Source organism: Perognathus longimembris, chromosome 25 (genome assembly GCF_023159225.1).
Source record: "Perognathus longimembris pacificus isolate PPM17 chromosome 25, ASM2315922v1, whole genome shotgun sequence".
NCBI classification, from domain to species: Eukaryota; Metazoa; Chordata; class Mammalia; order Rodentia; family Heteromyidae; genus Perognathus; species Perognathus longimembris.
This window is the reverse complement of record NC_063185.1, coordinates 8,273,492-8,288,295: the sequence shown is the minus strand read 5'-3', so window position 1 is coordinate 8,288,295 and position 14,804 is coordinate 8,273,492.

Genomic DNA, 14,804 nt, shown 5'->3' with positions numbered 1-14,804 from the left:
AAAGTGCCCATTAGATTCTTATCTCCAATTAACTACCAGAAAACCAGAAGTGGAGCTGTAGCTCAAGTGGTAGAGCACTAGCCTTGGACTGAAGAGCTCAGAGACAGCTCCCAGGCCCAGAAACCAGAGAGACCAAAAAAATAAAAAACAAACATCCAGTACTCTTCTCCTAAACTCCTCCTCTGTCAGGCTTAATCAACATTTGTGTACTAGGGAAAGCAGATGTGCCTATTATTGATTTGTCATGGGTCCTGTCCTTAAAAGTTTGAGATCTGGTTGTGAAAGAACACTCTACATATCAGCCAGAGAAAATACAGTTAGTTTCTCCTTGGTTCTATCAGGTGACTATGATAGAACCTAAGCTCCACTCCCCTCCCCCATCATTGAATAGGCTGTTTAAAATAAACAGAAGGGCTGGGAATATGGCCTAGTGGCAAGAGTGCTTGCCTCATATACATGAAGCCCTGGGTTCGATTCCCCAGCACCACGTATATAAAAAACGGCCAGAAGTGGCGCTGTGGCTCAAGTGGTAGAGTGCTAGCCTTGAGCAAAAAGAAGACAGGGACAGTGCTCAGGCCCTGAGTCCAAGGCACAGGACTGGAAAAAAAAAAGAATATAAAAAATAAAATAAACAGAAAATACTTCCTACCTCTGACATGGTTGTGCAAATACTTAACTGAGAATGTAGGGCACTTTAATGAGATGATATATGTAGAAATGCTCTGCATGTAGTACAGTGATCCACAGTCCTTAACTCCCAATGATGCCCCGTTTGCAGGGAAGAAGAATGGGGAGTTTTCTGCAAAAGCCGTGTGGATGATGGACTGGACATGAAACAGATTTAAAAGTGGTGAAACTCCTCATCTCCCAAAGAGCTGCTTCTGGCTATTAAGACTGTGTGCTAATGCATTCCACAAGAACATTGACTCTATTTCCCCATTCCATTTCTACTGTTCAGAGGCTTTTCACATGTTTTTTATGACAGACTATGAAAGGCAGAATAATGGCCCACTGACGTCCACATTTCCATAATGTGTAAATAGGTGACCTTACAGTGCAGAAGAGATTTGGCAGGTGTACTGGACATTCTGAAAGCTCATATGAGGAGATTACCCTGGGTTCTTCCTTATCTAGCTACATGAGCCCTTAAAAAGTAGAGGAGGAGCCGGGCACTAGTAGCTCATGCCTGTAATCCTAGAAACTCAGGAGGCTGAGATCCAAGGATTACAGTTTGAAGCCAGCTGGGGCAGAAAAGGCTGTGAGCCTCTGATCTTTAATGAATCACAAAAAAAAAAAAAAAAAAAAGAAGAAGAAGCCAGAAGTGGAGTTGTGGCTCCAGTGGTAGAGCACTAACCTTGAGCACAAAAGCTCAGGGACAGCACCTAGGCCCAGAGTTCAAGCCCCAAGACCAGCACACATATGCATGCACATACGCGCACACGCATGTACACACACAATGGGGAAGCGGTAGAGAGACGCGGCAGGATTGAGTCTCTTGTTGGATATGAAGGTGAAGCAAGGCCACCAAGAGCTCAGGGCTCAGGCAGGGTCTACTGCCTCAGTCACGCCCTCAGCCAACAGCTTCATGGGAATGGAGGCCTCAACCTCACTACTATCAACCCCTGAGAGCAATGAATTGTCTCCTAGGGTAATATAAACCTAATACACACAGCTCAAAAGAAAAAAAGACATCTTCAGTTGGTTCATTTTCTCATTTTCCAAACATCTGTGTCAGTTATAGTGAAGCAGGCCCTTAGCCAAATGTTTGTAACAAGAGCGTGAATAAGACCCAGTGTGAGCTCTTAAAATATTTATAGTGAGACAGTGGCAGAACTACAGAAAGGATTCAGACTCTCCCTCACCCCCCCCCCCCCCGACACACAACTTGTCCTGGCTCTGTTCTCTTCTCTGGTCTACAGTTTCCAAGGAGTGGGTTACAGGGGAGGTGTGGGAGGTTTGTAGATGAACTGGCATGTGAAAAACAAGAGCAAGACCAATGCTTTCCTCCCTTTGTGTGTGTGCACACGTATGCACATGTGCGTGTACGCACTGCTCCGCTGTGGGGCTCCAGCCACTGTGTAGATACCCGCATGGCACTGTTGCTGTCCAGGAGTACACACTGTCATCCTTGCTCAAAACAGATTACAGGGGTTGCTAGGTATGCATGAGAATCATCTAGAAGGCTTGTTAAAACACCTTCATCATGCTTGCGATTGCAGATCCTCAGGAGCAGAGGCAGGAGGAACCCCAGTATGAGGCCAATCACAGGGAAACTTAAGGAGACTCAGCTAGAAAAACAGGAAATACAATCAGAGGGACTAGGAGCATAGCTCAAGTGGTCAAGCACTTGCTTGGCAAGTCCAAAGCTTTAGTTCAATCCCTAGTGCCGCAAAACAAAGCTACAAACAAAACAGAAGTCAAACCACCCTTGGGCTGGGAGTATGGCCTAGTGGCAAGAGTGCTTGCCTCCTACACATGAAGCTCTCGGTTCAATTCCCCAGCACCACATATGTGGAAAACGGCCAGAAGGGGCGCTGTGGCTCAGGTGGCAGAGTGCTAGCCTTGAGCAAAAAGAAGCCAGGGACAGTGCTCAGGCCCTGAGTCCAAGGCCCAGGACTGGCCAAAAAAGAGAAGTCAAAGAAGTCAAACCACCCATAGATTCTTGGGGCCCAACCCCGAGATTCTGATTTAGCAAGTGTCAGCAAGTGTAATTTAGGGTTGGAAAATTAAGAATGAAAGGGGTGACATTGATCAAGATGCATTGTATTCATAAACTGCTTTGCTGGAGGACATCTCCTTGGTACAACTACTTAAAGATAATAAAATGTTGTTTTTTTCAAGAGGAAAATTTAAAAAGAAAGAATACCCATTTCTCATAGGTTCCCAGGTAATACTTCACTGCACTGAGAATGTTTAGTAGATTGCTTAATCATGGATAAATATGACAACAGAGGCACCATGATCAGGAGACAAATCTCAAAAGCATGTAACCCTATCTGACAGTTGGCATTGTACTTTCTTTCTTTTTGTCTGAGATCGGTACTTGAACTCAGTCCCTGATGCTTTCACTCATTGGCTGGCATTCTACCAACTGAAACACACCTCCAACCCCATGTACTGTACTTGTGATATTCAAGCCCTGATAGTCCTTTACCCTGCTTCCTCCCACCTTCCCCTCCTGCCCCCCCACTCCCTCCCAACCCCCCCCCCCCCCCCGGGCAACCAGGAACCTGCCTTGGGCATGACTAGGTGTCATGCCCTGCAAGTTGCTGCAAACTCAGGCCCCTGGGAAGGAAGGGCCGGGAAAGCGCATTAGGGGAGTCCAAAGTGACCTGATGTCTTTGTCACCACAGACCATGTGTGTTTACTGATGCAGCACACTTGAAAACAACATGGAAATTGCTCCTTATGCAACTTGGCAAGAGGACACACAAAAGTCCCGCTGAGGAGCAAGTGAGGTGATTATGCAACAGGTGCCCTGGGCATGGCCTGCAAAACATGACCCCTCCCACCTCTTCCCCACCCCAACTTCTGCTCATCTCCCCTCACCCCATTCTGTTCTATTTCCTTTGCTGCCATGCTGAAAGGCAAAGGAGGCACTGGGAAGCACAGGCACAGATCACCGCTGATGACTTACTGCCCAGTCTTCCAGCACTGTCCTTCTAAAGACCTTGGGTGTGAGCCACACAGGGTCATGGGTTATTTCTAGGGGGGGGTGGTAATGGCAATTCTGTTATGCTAGGTCTCTGCCAAAAGAAAGACACTTGTTTCTCATGTAGATCGTTATACAACTATCTCCATTCTTGTAACAGAAGAAAAGATCATAGGGTTTTTTGTTTTGTTGTTGTTGTTAAATTATGACTTTGGCCAGGCATTGCTGACTCATGCTTGTAATCCTAGCTACTCAGGAGGCTGAGATTTGAGGATCATGGTTCAAAGCCATCCAGGGCAGGAAAGTCCATGAGATTTTTTTTGAAGTTTTTATTATAAAAGTGATGTACAGAGAGGTTACAGTTTCATACGTTAGGCATTGGATACATTTCTTGTACTGTTTGTTATCTTGTAGTCCATGAGATTTTTGTCTCCAATTAACCACCAGAAAAATGGAAGTGGCGCTGTGGCTCAAGTGGTAGAGCCCCTAGTCTTGAGCTGAAGAGCTCAGGGACAGCGCCCAGGCCCAGGGTTTAAGTCCCATGACTGGAGAAAAAAGAAAGAAAGAAAGAAAGAAAGAAAGAAAAGAAAAAGAGTGAGAGAAAAGCCAGGTGCTGGTGGCTCACACCTGTAATCCTAGCTAATTAGGAGACTGAGATCTGAGGATGGAAGTTCAAAGCCAGCCCAGTCAGGAAAGTCCACGAGACTCTTATCTCTAATTAACCACCAGAAAACCAGAAGTGGAGCTGTGGCTGAAAGTAGTAGAATGCTAGGCTTGGGGAAAAGAGCCCACAACTGATTAATAAATAAAGATTTTGGTTTCTTTTGTTCTAAAGTAGAGATTCTTAGTTTATTTTATTCCATGAGTCTCTTTGGCTATAATGGTGAGGCCTACGGATCCTGTCTAAGAAATGCTCCCGGAGGTTAAAGAAAGCTGGGGACTATAATCTGTAGGCTTATAGATTCTTGGTTCTAAGTGAATTAGGAAAACATAGATTACAAAGAAAAACGATTATTTACAAATGCACAGCTAAGTACTGTACAATTTGTGGCACAGTAGCGTATGCATTTCTTAATTAATGCATTAGTTAAGATCTAGCAGCAATTTTGCACTGGTCATGTACAGACACAGCATTTGGATATCGGTGACTGTGGTAGATACAAATAGGTATTATTTTTTTTTTCTCTTTTCTTTTTTTGGTACTGAAGATCAATTCCAGGATATTGCACTTGCTAAGGAAGCACTTTGCCACTGGGCTACATCACAGCCCATAGGCATAATTTTTATTGGAGATAAAGGTTCTGTGGTTAATAACTCTGTGTGTGTGTGTGTGTGTGTGTGTGTGTGTGTGTGTGTGTGTGTGTGTATGACCATTATGGGGCTTGAAACTCAGGGCCTGGGCATTTTCCCTGAGCTTCTTCACTTAAGGTTAGCGCTCTACCACTTGAGCCACAGCTGCATTCCCAGCTTTTTTTTTTTTTTTTGCTCGTTAACTGAAGATGAGTCTCACAGACTTTCCTGCCTGGGCTGGCTTTGAAGTATAATCCTCAGATCTCAGCCTCTTGAGGAGCTAGGATTACAGGCGTGAGCCACGGAAGCTTGGCAGATTCAATGATCTTTTCTGATAGAGTACAGAATGCCTTATTTGTGCCCCTGGGAGGTTCAGAGAGAGTGTGTTACACATGAAGAACCTTCCGTTTGAAGTATCAGAGCCCAAATCCTAGAGAGGATAATGGAAGGGATACATTGTTCTGATTTCCTTTCAAAATGCCCATGTAGACTTGGGGAATGAACAGATAGAGGGCAAACAGATAATGCAAACTCTCTCATAACCTTGACATCAGTATGTCAAGATTTAAATGCAAGCACCGGCAAAAACAAAGGAAGCTACGGATGAAGCTGGGATGTAAGGGCCATGGAGAAGAACCTTGCAGAGAAACAGATCTATTATTAGTCTTTATGCAGCTGTCCTGCCAAGGTCATTCAAACTTCCTTAGCCCTTTCTATTGCACCTAGTTAGTGGATTTAACTAATTTCACAACAGCATTCTGAAGAAAAGTTTCTGCACAGATCTTGTGTCCATGAAAAATTTTGAACACACATGAATATAAATCTACAAGTGCTTTAGCCACTGAGAGAATGAGGCAGGCCTATAGCCAGAAGCAAAAACGAGAACACAAGTATTTAACAGAATATTACAAACTCTGGTGTACTCAGTGCAGACATGCCAGACATCTGGTTTTCATTCAGAAACAGTTTTCCTGAGTTAAAAATAGACGTGATGGTTGATAATGACCTCCCAGGCAAGATGAATGGGACAGGAGTCACATGGACCCAGGAAATACCAAGCCATCTCAACACAGTATATTGCATCCTGTCTTCAAATGTGGTGTCCATCTTCAGGAAGACAACATGGAACATCAACCCTTTCTACCTGTGCATAGGATCTTGGCAACTCTGGCCTTACCCAATCTTTAAAATGATCTATGCAAAGCCAGGCACTGGCAGCTCACGCCTATCATCCTAGCTACTCAGGAGGCTGAGATCTGAGGAGCACAGTTCAAAGCAGGGAAAAGGTCTGTGAAATGCTTATTACCAACGAACCACCAGAAAACTGGAAATGGTGCTGTGGATCAAAGTAGTAGAGCACTAGCTTTGAGTGAAAAAGCTTAGGAACAGCACCCAGGCCCTGAGTACAAGCCCCATGACTGACCAAAAAATAAATAATAAAAATTAAAATATATATATATATATCCATGCAAGTGACGTTTGTGGGTGGGTCTAATTACATTTTTAAGACCAATGTGCTCAAGTCATGATCATGTCCACATCCACAGAGGAAGCTGCAACTGGTACATTACCAAAGCATTGCAGGAAAAGGTGCAGCACTGGAAATGCAGCCCAGGACATTTAGCACTCAAGCCTGATTCCTAGATACCTGATTGATCTATCTGTCAATTACAGTAGTTTGTCCCTTATCTACCCACAAGTTCTTATATATCTAAACACTTGGTAACACTACAATAGCAGGATTTTGAAACTTTTAGACCCAGTTGCTAAATTACCAAAAAACAAACAAACAAACAAAAAACAAACCCAGAAGTGGAACTGTGGCTCAAGTGGGTAGAAAGAAGCCAGGGACAGTGCTCAGGCCCTGAGTCCAAGCCCAGGACTGGCCAAAAAAAAAAAAAAAAAAAAAAGAGAAAATAATTCATTTAATCTGAAAAGAGTAGGGATGAAATACTAAAAAAAAAAAAAGCAAAGGCATGGAAAAACATAATATATAAAAGTACATTCTTGAACTTAAATCAGTATAAATTCAAGCTAAAGCTAGAACATTGGAGTGTTAAGGGGGCTGGGGATATGGCCTAGTGGCAAGAGTGCTTGTCTTACAGAGTGTTAAGTGCACTCCCTATTGTAATCACAAAAAGAAAATTATAGTACATATGCAAAAGGAAATGAAAGTTTAAACATTTTTTTACTGCAAAACAAATCATGGTCTTCATAAAGGAAATGAAAGTTTAAACATTTTACTGCAAAACAAATCATGATCTTCATAGCTCTCAAGAAATGCTAGCAAAATGATAAAAAGCAATCATATTACCAAAGTCCTTCCTTATCAGCAATTACTCTAAATGTATCAAACTTTCCTGGGTTCCATTCCTTAGTACCACAAACACAGAAAAAGCCAGAAGTGGCACTGTGGCTCAACTGGTAGAGTGCTAGCCTTAAGCAGAAAGAAACTCAGGGACAGTGCCCAGGCCCTGAGTTCAAGCCCCAGGACTGGCAAAAAAAAAAGACAGAGATAAGTATAATAGACAAAACCACAGGCTACACGTATGCTGACTACAAGAGACTCCCTTGGACCCAAAAGTATAGGCTAAAGGAAAAAGATGGAAAAAGATATTCTATACAGAAAATAATGAAGATGAGTCAAAGGTAGTATACTACCATTACACTAAGTAGACTTTACCTTAAAAAAGCTAAAAGAGGAGGGCATTATGTAGTAATGAAAGGTTCACTACAGTGAGGAAATATAAGAAGCATAAACATTGACACACTAATAACAACCCCCAAATCTGAAGCTGGGCTCTTAAAGACTCTGGAACCTATAGTTCTCGGTGATGTCAGAGCAATCAACAGTGCCTGGGGATTAATTTCTGTATCTCCACACCAGAAAAGAGGTTGGGGTTGTGTTGCCCACTGATATATAGTTCTTGATAGATACTCATCAGACTTGCAAACACCCTCAGAGAAGACATGAAGAAAAATTCAATAGGCTCAGGTAGAAAATTTACATCAATAATCATTAGCATCTGGAAGGCAGAGCTAAAAATAAATGAATAAGTAAAAAAAAAGTTAAAGAAGTAAAAGGTCTGTCTGATTATGAGTACCACAAAAATGTCTCAAATAACCCAAGCAAATTCCTCAGACCTTTGCCAAAAGCCAGACAGAAGAGCACTGGTTTTCTGGCCGTTATTCCTGTTTCCTCTCCTGTTATTTTTGAAGACCAGACTTCTAAAAGTTATTCCAGAGCATGGCAAAGTTAGCTTCACCCCCAGGGGTCACAAACCTCATTTCATTGTCTATGGTTGTCACCATTCAGATCTTCCTTGTGGATTGCTGATGAGGCTCCACCGAACAATTCCAAGAAGCCATGGGTCACTTGCCCCCATTCTCATGGCTTACAGATCTCAAGTGAAGGACTGAAGTGGATGCTGTTCATACACAGACATTGTTTGGCAGACACCAAGAGGAGGAACAACCACAGATGCCAGCAAGCATGTGAGGGGAACAAACCCTTGTACAGTGCAACCTCCATGGAAATCAGCATCGAGGGTCCTCACAAAAAGAATAGGGGCCAGGCACCAGTGGCTCATGCTACTTTTTCAGCCTAGCAGGAAGCTGAGATCTGGGGATCACAGTTCAAAGCCAGCCTGAAAAAGTCTCTGAGAAAGCTTCTCAGATTTTTAATATCCAGTTAACCACCAGTGGAGTTATGGCTCAAGTGGTAGAGTGCTTGGAGCACAAAAGCTCAGGGATAGCTAGCTCCCAGGCCCTGAGTTCAGTTCCAGTACTGGTACACACACACACACACACACACACACACACACACACACACACACACACACACACACTGGGGGGGGGGGGCAGAGAATACCTAAAGATAGAACCACCCTGAAATCTAGCAGGGCACTTATATGAAGGAATGTAAGTCGGACTACAATAGAGGTGTCTGCATATCCATGTTCACTGAAGCACTCTTCTCCATGGCCAAGCTCTGGAAACAGCCTGGATGACCCACAATAGATAAATGGATCAAGAAAATGTGGTGTGGCTGGGCACTGGAAGCTCACACCTATAATCCCAGCTACTCAAGAAGCTGAGATCTGAGGATCATGGTTCAAAGCCAGTCCTGGGCAGGAAAGTCCATGAGACTCTTTTCTCCAATTAACCACCAGAAAACCAGAAGTAGTGCTATGGGTAAAAGTGGTAGAGACCTAGCCTTGAGCAAGAGCTCAGGGATAGTGCTGGGCGCTGAGTTTAAGCACTGTGATGGAAGAAAGAAAGAAAGAAAGAAAGAAGGAAGGAAAGAAAGAAAGAAAGAAAGGAAAGAGAGAGAGAGAGGGAAGGAGGGAGGGAGGGAGGGAGGGAGGGAGGGAGGGAGGGAGGAAGGAAATGTGGTGTAGGGGTGACAATGATCAAAATGCAGTGTATTCATAGTCTCTACTTGTTCAACTGAGGCCCCTTTGTACAAATATGTAAAATAAAAATTTAGGTGTGTGTGTGGGTGTATGTGGGTGTGTACACACACAGAGACACACAGTATTAATCAACCATAAAGAACAAAGTTATATCATTTGCAGAAAAATGGAGGGGCCTGGAAATAATCATATTAAGTAAAATAAGTCAGGCTTCAGAAAGACAAAAGTCACATTTCTTTTTCATATGTGGACATTAGAGCTAAAATACAAACATAAATGTAAACATATACAGGATTATACTATATATCATACGAGATATTTCATACTATATATACATATAGTTTGTACAATGTTGTGCAAGAAGTGTGGATTCTTTCACACTACTGTGTGCAGCTCCTGTCACAGTTTGTGACAATACACTGTAGCCACAGTTCCTTCAAAAGAACTTGTTTTCTGGGGCTGGGGATATAGCCTAGTGGCAAGAGTGCCTGCCTCGGATACACGAGGCCCTAGGTTCGATTCCCCAGCACCACATATACAGAAAAAATGGCCAGAAGCGGCGCTGTGGCTCAAGAGGCAGAATGCTAGCCTTGAGCGGGAAGAAGCCAGGGACAGTGCTCAGGCCTTGAGTCCAAGGCCCAGGACTGGCCAAAAAAAAAAAAAAAAAAAAAAGAACTTGGTTTCTGCCCCCTGCTGCAGAAGTTTTTCTTGCATTTAGTCCTCAGAAAGTTTCTTTTTATAACCAAGTATAAAGTATCATTATGCAAGGGTTTAGGGAAAACACAGTAATACCCAGTGCCACGTTTAGACAGCATACCATTATCCACACCAGGGTTACATGAAGAGAACATGCTGTCTTTTAGTCTCTGTATGAAAAGCACTTATGTGAGATCACTCTTTTCCATCTGTACCTTCAATCACTACTTTTTTTCCTCTCTCTCATTTTTCCTCTTTTCCAGTTTCTAATAGGAACTTTCAAAAAAAATTTCAAATTTGTATAGTAGAGTCTAATTCAGAGATTGTATCTTTTTTTTTTTTTCAGGTTCTAGGGGTTTGAACTCAGGGCTTAACACTTGCTGGGCAGGCACTTCACCACTTGGGCCATGCCCTCTGCCACTGTTTTTGCTGTGGAAAATTTGAACTTGAATCCTGAGTGGCGATTTCCAGGAAACATTTGCAGGAAACCCTAGACTGCCCCTGATTTCCATTCTTTCTAGAGTCCCCCGGTGCTATCTTTTGTGCTAACCAATACCTATTTGGCTTCAGTGAGCTAAAGCTGGCAACAAGCAACAGCAGTTGCTTGCAACCAGAAAAATCTGACTTCTAGTGGGAGGTAAGAGTGCTCTAGAAACACTGTAATAAACAAACAAAAAAAGATAGTGTCAAATGATACATTTTTTTAACATTATGTTCCTTTGTACTAGGTTGAGAAAAAAAAAATCCAAAGATGTTTACTAAAAACATCCCTCTCACCCGACCCGCCTTGAAAATTGCAATGAAGGTCAAGAAATTCTCCCTTGGGCCTTGCTATAGTAATCACATTGGCAATGGATCAGAGCACTAGAATATTAAATGTGGTTGGTTTGCTGGGTGCTATTGTCAGTCCATTGGAAAGCGTTGGTGGAGAAGCTGCAACCAGACAAAGGACAGTGAAATTCTCTTCAGACTCTAGGACATGAGGCCATCAGCCTGTGGCAGGAAATGGCCACATAGCCAGTCTCCTATCTGTGGCTGCCCAGTGCAAATCTCCAGGACAGCAGGGTGGGAGGGCTGTCCTTCAAGGCCCCTGCATCCTATATCCAATTAACTTACAGACAGGAAAAGACTTGTTTTGGTGATTCCAGCCTGTGAACATTGGAACTATTGTTTTGAAACTGTGGTGAGGAAAAAATAATATGGTGGAAGCACACTGCACAGAAACAACATTCACTTGATGGCCAAGAAAGTGAAAAATAAGGAAGAAGCAGCAGCTCTGCAATCCACTTCAAAGGCAGCCCCCTGTGACCCAAACACCTCTCACTACCCCTCACCTCTTCAGCCCCCAATGGCCTAAAGATCACCCACAACCCCCCATCCTCTTCAGCCCCCCAGTGGCCTAAAGACCCATCCATATACCCTACCTCTTTAGGATTCTGCCATCTTACAATTGTACCTATCTGGGGACCTTTGGGAGCACTTTACACCTACACTGTAACAGCACTTTCAATAGAGTGAAAGAGAAGCACATTCAAATCTGAAAAATTCTGTCTTCAAAACACAGCACATGATTCCAAGCCCTTTCTGTGGCGCTGGAGCTTGAGTGCTAAAAACAAACAAACAAACAAAAAACCCAAACCCATATTTAATTCCTGGATGAACTGCACCCTTGCAACCATGTCTTTTAGTAAAACTGGAAGTGCTCTCAGGAAAAATTAGAATGCTGACAATGCAAGAGTGATATGAGGGCTCATTTAGGGCCTAGAGGACCAGAGCCCTGAAATCCTCTGAGATATTTTTGGCTACTCCCTGGCTTCTGGTAGGTCTGTCCATCTCTTCTGAAGAAAGCTGGAAAGTGTGCCGCACACCTCACAGTGGCTTGGAGAGTTACCTGATTCTGAACACAAAAGCAGTGCAATATAGAGCCAGAGTAGGGGAAATGAGCATTACGAACACAAAGGACTGCAAGAATTGACTAATTCAAACCGTAAAATCCAGAAGACATGAGCGGAAATGGATTCTGAAGGTCCTTGGTGGAGGAGGAAATGTTTTCAAACCACATTATGGTTTGACATAGTATTGCCATTTTTCTGTGCAGTTAAAACATATTTGTCCTTAGTAAAATGGAAGTAGAGACATGGTTTAAGTGGTTGAGCTGAGTTCAGTGGAGATGTAAGTCTCTCCAAGAGAATTCCCTAATAAGTAAATGTAGTTCTGATCATTATAAAAGGCAATAGAGCGGATGCCAGTGGCTCACACCTATAATCCTATAATCCTACCTACTCAGAAGGCTGAGATCTGAGGATCGGTTTGAAGTCAACCTGGGCTGAAAAATCCCTGTGAGGCGCATACCCTCCAATTAACCACTCAAAAACTAGAAGTGGTGCTGGGACTCAAAGTTGTAGAGTGCTAGCCTTGAACCAAGGAGCTCAGAGACAAAGCCTAGGCCCTTAGTTCAAGTTCCACAACCACCACCACCAACAACAAAAGCAATAGAATGGTGTGCTAATCTGACTTTAGAAAAGGAATTTGAATGTGTAGTGTATCTAGTAGGTTTGTAGAGTAGCATTTTCAAAAGTCACTCGAACTAGGCTTTTCTTGATGATAACACAATGTCTGCCTCATTCACCAAGGTCTTGACTGACGTGATCAGGGCCTATTTTACATTACAAGACGTCATTATTGATTCTTTCCATGACAGTAATAAATTTTTTTAAATTTATTTATTAATTGAACACAAATTTTTTGACAAGGTGTTGTGCAAAAAGGGTACAGTTACATAGTAGGGCAGTGTGTACATTTCTTGTGATATCTTACAGTAATAAAATTTTTACACGGTGGACATTAAATATTGTAAGACCTATCAGTTAAGTTCCATGCACATGAACCAAGATTCTTTCCAGTTGCTACCTGCCTTGATCATATACCTAGAACCATTCCTTAGCAGTTTTCAAGGGAGTTTTGTTTTCAACGAAGATGAAAACAGTTACCCTAATTAAACATAGTCTAGTCAATGGAGGCGTTTGAAAATGTCATATTATATAACCCTGATATTTATAAATGGTTAAAATTACCATACATATAAATATGAAAGAAATGGTGCTCTGAATTCAGAATCATCATTCATATTTTCCTTCTACCCATTCCTTCAACTAATATTTGTTGACCACTTATGATGTGCCAAATACAGGAGCAAGGAGAAAAAGTTCATCTTGTAAGGCAACAGAAAACAAAGTATAGTAAGAATAAAATTATTTGACTTCTTAATACTTCAAGCACCCAGTTCAGTGCCTAGAAAATAGAAGTGTTCTTTTACAGAATGGTTCCTTACTGTTCTTAAGGATCCACTGCTAAGCTGGGTGCTGGTGGCTCATACCTGTCATCCTATCTAGACAGGGGGCTGAGATCTAAGAATCACAGTTCGAATCCAGCCAGGCAGGAAACTCTGTGAGACTCTTATCTCCAATCATCCACCAAAATATCATAAGTAGAGCTATGTTTCTAGTGGCAGATTACCAGCCTTGAGAAAAAAAAAATCTACAAGATAGCATTAGGCCCTGAATTCGTCTTAGTCCTGGCACAAAAGTCCCAGTTCTGCAAGAAAGTCACACTTCCTGGGGCTGGGGATATAGCCTAGTGGCAAGAGTGCCTGCCTCGGATACACGAGGCCCTAGGTTCGATTCCCCAGCACCACATATACAGAAAACGGCCAGAAGCGGCGCTGTGGCTCAAGTGGCGGAGTCCTAGCCTTGAGTGGGAAGAAGCCAGGGACAGTGCTCAGGCCCTGAGTCCAAGGCCCAGGACTGGCCAAAAAAAAAAAAAAAAAAAAGAAAGTCACACTTCCTTTTGTGCCCTTTTGAATTTCTCTGAAGCCCTGAGTACAGTGATCTCATTTAATATTTCTCTCTTTCTCTCTCCTGGCCAGTATCTTTATCTCTTCATCCCTTCTTTCCTGACTGATAATTATCCATCACAGTCACCATCAACCTTGATGTGGGTCAGTGTAACAGTTTTCTACCAGTCTCCTTGTTTCCATATTGGCTCTTTTTTTACTCAGTCTCTTTAGGGCTGCCAGAAGGCTCTTTTCACAGCAGAATTGTAATTAGGCTCTGCCTTGGTTAAGATTCTTCAGTGGTTCTGCGCTGCCTAAGTCCAGATTCCTGAATGTGATTTTTCTAGCAGTGCAGCTGTCATTGTGTTCTTAGGACCCATTCACTCATCACTCATCATTCCCACCTTCCTCTTCTTATTCCAGTTTGAAACACAGAGTTTCCTTCAAGGATGTCTGGGAAGCTCAGAAGGAAACAGGTGGTTGTAGGCTGCACAGACATATTAAAAGGTGAGCAGCTCCACCTGGTGGCCAGAGGGGGAGAGAAGGCAAGGTGAGAGCCTGCCTTGTGTTCAAGGCCACCTGCTGGTTGACAAGCAGACCTCCTTCCTAGATGCCCCTGCATGTAGGAGAATGCAAAACTGGTTTTTCTGAAGGATGATGGTGTTTGTTATCATCTTAAACTTCCATTTTGCAAAATATGAAGGTGTGTTGTTGTTGTTACAAATGTGGGTTTAAAATATGACCCCATATAGCTGGGCGCTGGTGGCTCCCACCTATAATCCTAGCTACTCAAGAGGTTGAGATCTGAGGATCATGGTCCAAAGTCAACCCAGGCAGAAAAGTCCCTGAGACTCTTATCTCCAATTAACCACCCAAAAGCCAGAAATGGAGCTGTGGCTCAAAATGGTACAGCACTAGC